Raw genomic sequence first — 4,851 nt, 5'->3', positions numbered from 1 at the left:
AGGAGGTAATTTACAGAATCCACTAGCCCTCGGAATGTCTGAAGCCTTTTCATCCCCATCCCTGCCCCTCACCCCCACTCCCAAGGTGGTTTTTCGGGTATAAAAAATCGTGGCACCCTCCTGTTGCGGCCACAGGTTGGAGAGACGTGAGTCCTCTGTGGTCGCCGGCATAATAAATGACCCTGCAAATCTGGCATACTTTTGTCTTGTGATAACTTCTACACTCGGTCAAATACAACATTATGACTCAGCATAGTTTCTGGCACACAGAAGCTCCTTAATAAAAGTTACCCATTACTACAGAAAGAAACAGAAGGTATATGCATAGGAAAGAAGGAAATTATCTATATTTGCCGATGACATGATCTTATACATAGAAACCCTAAAGACTCCACCAAAAAACTGTTTGAACAGGTAAATTTAGCAAAGTGGCAGGATACAAAATCAACACACAAAAATCAGCAGTGTTTCTATTATGCATACTAATGAACGATCAGAAAATTAAGAAAACAATTCCCTTTACAATAACAACAAAAATATTTAAATACTTAGGTGTAAATATAACCAAAGAGGTAAAATATCTGGATACTGAAATTATAAAACACTAATAAAAGAAATGGAAGAAGACACAAATAAATGGAAAGATATCTGCGCTCACAGTTTGGAAGAATTAATATTGTGAAAACGTCCAAACTACCCAAAGTGATCTACGGTTTCAATGCAATCCCTTTCAAAATACTAATGTCATTTTTCACAGAGATGAAAAAAAATCTGAAAAAAACTCAGATGAAGAAAACCTCATCATTTTTCACAGAGATTAAAAAAAGCCACACATCTGACGTGATTAATATAATATATATATAAGGAACTCAAATAACTCAAAAGCAAGAAAACAACCAGATTAAAAAATGGACAAAGGACTTGAACAGACGTTTTTCAAAAGAAGACATACAAATGACCAATGCGTTGAAAAAAAAATGCTCACCAACACAAATCATCAGAAAAATGCAAAGTATAAGCATAATGAGACATAACCTCACCTATTAGAATGACTTTTATAAAAAAGATGAAAGAGAAGTCTTGGAGAAGATGTAGAGAAAAGAGAATTCTTATACGTTGTTGGTAAGAATGTAAAGCATTATAGAAAATGATACTATAGAAAAAGGTATGGAGGTTTCTCAAAACCCAGAGGTAAAACTACCACATAATCCAATAATTCCACTACTAAGTATATATCCAAAGGAGAGGAGTCAGTATGTCGATGGGTTATCTGCATTCTCTTGTTTATTGCAACATTATGCACAATAGCCAAGATATGGGAGCAATATCAGTGCCTGTCAATGGATAAATATAAAAATGTGTTATATATACATGGAATACTATTCAGCCTTTAAAAATGGGGAAATGTTGTCATTTGCAACAACATGGATGAATCTAGAGGACATTATGCTGAGTGAGATAAGCAAGGCACTGAAAGACAAACACTGCATGATCTCGCTTGTATGTGGAATCTGATCAAGTTGAACTCACAGAAGTGGAGAGTAGACTGATGGTTACCAGAGGCTGAGGGGAGGGGGTGGGGAGGGAGGGGTTGGGGATTTGCTTATCAAAGACTACAACATTTCGGATAGACAGGAGGAATAGCTTTTGAGATTTATTGCACACCACAGTGACTATAATCAATAGTAATGTATTACGCATTTCAAAATAACTAAGACAGTAAATCTCAAATGTCTCACCACGGAAAAGATAAGTAAAGTGATGGATATGTTAATTTGCTTGATATAAAATACCACATTATGTGAACATATCAAAACATCACATTGTATCCCATAAATGTATACAACAATGATTTGTCAATAAAAAAAAATTAGCCATTAGTGTTTTTACAAGTCCACCTCGCTTTGTAAGTATTAAGGTATTATTGAAATACTGGGCTTTGGAGTCCCATATAGGGTCAGACTCTGGCTTCTCCACTTGTTGGTTGTATGATTTTAGACAAATTACTTACATATTAGAACATAGGTTTCTTTATTAAATGAGGGCAAATGGAGTTTGATAAGGATCAAATAAGATATAATAAAGTGGGTGGTCAGCCACCTTTGACGCTGTTTTTGTTATTTATTTGTTTAGAAATGTAACCATGTTAACACTGCTGAAAAGAACTAGTTAACTATGCATTTGGTATAAAATCTAAGGCTTTTCGGCCAAAGCAGCTCAAGCTTTTTCAACATTGAGAGTAGACAGAGGAAAAAGGGCTTGTTACTCATATGTCCAGAGTTCAGGAGGAAATGAATATATACAATGTGAAGCCTCTTAGTACTGTTGAGTGTAAAAGCTACAATAACTTTCAATCTATCCAGCTTGTCCATCTTGACACATGGGGAGCTGTAGCCTTGGAAGATGTTGGTGCTGCCTTAGCGCCGGAGTGGTACATGCACTGTGATAGTTCACAATTTAAAGGTGTATTGCAACCACATAAGCCTTGCCAATAAGTAACTGCTAACTCAACTCTGCAAGAAAAAGAGGCAATTTATATCCTCTAAGAAGGCAATGACATGGATGTCACTAAGTCAGGGAAATCTTTTCACCTAAGGCATTGGATATTGAACAATTTGTTGGTCAGTGAATTTGTTATCACGTGGTAGGTTCATCTTGCCTGCTGCCCAGTAAAGCTGATGCACTGAGAACAGCAGGTTTTTGCAATAGAGAAAGAGTTTAATAAACACAGAGCCAGCTAAGTGAAAGGACAGGAGTTTATTGTGACTCAAATTAGTGTCCTTGAAAATTCAGGGTCTAGAGTTTTTAAAGATAGTTTGGTGGGCAGGGAGCTGGGGAATGGAGAATGCTGATCGATTGGGTCGGGCATGAAGTCACAGGATGTCAAAGCTTATCTTCTTTTTTTTTTCCATTTATTTATTTTATTGCATTTTAGGTTTGGGGGTACATGTGAAGAATATGCAAGATTGTTGCATAGGCACATACGTGGCAGTGTGATTTGCTTCCTTCCTCTCCATCGCCTACATTTGGCATCTCTCTCCTTGCTATCTCTCCCCAACTCCCCACGCCCCACTGTCCCTCCCCTATTTCCCCCTAACAGACCCCAGTGTGTAGTGCTCCCCTCCCTGTGTCCATGTGTTCTCATTGTTCAACACCCGCCTATGAGTGAGAACATGCGGTGTTTGATCTTCTGCTCTTCTGTCAGTTTGCTGAGAATGATGGTTTCCAGGTTCATCCATGTCCCTACAAAGGACACAAACTCATCGTTTTTGATGGCTGCATAATATTCCATGGTGTATATGTGCCACATTTTCTCTGTCCAGTCTATCATCGATGGGCATTTGGGTTGGTTCCAGGTCTTTGCTATTGTAAACAGTGCTGCAATGAACACTCGTGTGCACGTGTCCTTATAGTAAAACGATTTATAATCCTTTGGATATATACCCAGTAATGGGATTGCTGGGTCAAATGGAATTTCTATTTTTAGGTCCTTGAGGAATCACCACACTGTCTTCCACAATGGTTGAACTAATTTACACTCCCACCAACAGTGTAAAAGTGTTCCTATTTCTCCACATCCTCTCCAGCATCTGTTGTCTCTAGATTTTTTAATGATCGCCATTCTCACTGGCGTGAGATGGTATCTCAATGTAGTTTTGATTTGCATTTCTCTGATGACCAGTGATGATGAGCATTTTTTCATGTTTGTTGGCCTCATGTATGTCTTCTTTTGTAAAGTATCTGTTCATATCCTTTGCCCACTTTTGAATGGGCTTGATTTTTCTTGTAAATCTGTTTTAGTTCCTTGTAAGTTCTGGATATCAGCCCTTTGTCAGATGGGTAAACTGCAAAAATTTTTTCCCATTCTGATTGGTTGCTGATTCACTCTAATGACTGTTTTTTTTGCAGCGCAGAAGCTGTGGAGTTTGATTAGGTCCCATTTGTCTATTTTGGCTTTTGTTGTCAATGCTTTTGGTGTTTTGGTCATGAAGTCCTTGCCTACACCTATGTCCTGAATGGTTTTGCCTAGATTTTCTTCTAGGGTTTATATGGTGTTAGGTCTTATGTTTAAGCCTTTAATCCATCTGGAGTTAATTTTAGTGTAAGGTGTCAGGAAGGGGTCCAGTTTCTGCCTTCTGCACATGGCTAGCCAGTTTTCCCAAAACCGTTTATTAAACAGGGAATCCTTTCCCCATTGCTTGTTTTTGTCTGGTTTCTCAAACATTAGATGGTTGTAGATATGTTGTGTTGCCTCTGAGACCTCTGTCCTGTTCCATTGGTCTTTATCTCTGTTTAAAAACGATGGTTAGACAACACGAAGTAGGTGGCAATGCCTTAACCATATATGTGTTGTCAGGCCCAAGGGCCTCTTCCATCCTTGTCAAGGGGAGTGCTAATCTTCTCTCCTTTCATACAACACAAAACTTATCTTCTTATGCTGAGTCAGTTCCTGGGTGAGGAGATCACAGGACCAGATAAGCCAATTTACCAGCCTGGGTGGTACCAGTTGATCCATGAAAATGCAGTGTGTGAAAAATACCTTGAACACAAATCTTAGGTTTTACAACAGTGATGTTTTCTATAAGAGCAATTGGGGAGATTAGGAATCTTGTGATCTCTGGCTGACTCCTGAGCCATAATTTCTAATCTTGTGGCTAATCTGTTGGTTTTACAAGGGCGGTCTGAACTCCAAGAAAGGAGAGGGTTTGTTTTGGGAAGGGGCTGTTATTATCTTTGTTTCAAAGTTAAACTCTAAACTAAATTCTTCCCATAGTTAGCTCAACCTACACTCAGGAATGAACAAAGGCAGCTTAGAGGTTAGAAGCAAGATGGAGTTGGTTAGGTCAGATT

The 4,851-nt window shown here is 38.5% G+C and overlaps 1 non-coding gene across 1 annotated transcript; it reads right to left on the bottom strand.

Moving 5' to 3' along the window:
• Positions 1–4,294: 4,294 nt before the first annotated feature.
• Positions 4,295–4,420, bottom strand: LOC119471522. Its single transcript, XR_005200595.1, has one exon. It is a non-coding gene; the product is annotated as a U6atac minor spliceosomal RNA (small nuclear RNA).
• Between the last annotated feature and the right edge of the window lie 431 nt (positions 4,421–4,851).

The sequence above is a fragment of the Cebus imitator genome, unplaced genomic scaffold (assembly GCF_001604975.1).
Source record: "Cebus imitator isolate Cc_AM_T3 unplaced genomic scaffold, Cebus_imitator-1.0 Scaffold63, whole genome shotgun sequence".
In the NCBI taxonomy this organism is placed as follows: Eukaryota; Metazoa; Chordata; class Mammalia; order Primates; family Cebidae; genus Cebus; species Cebus imitator.
The sequence above is the reverse complement of the archived record's forward strand: the minus strand, read 5'-3'. Positions and strand labels throughout refer to the sequence as shown.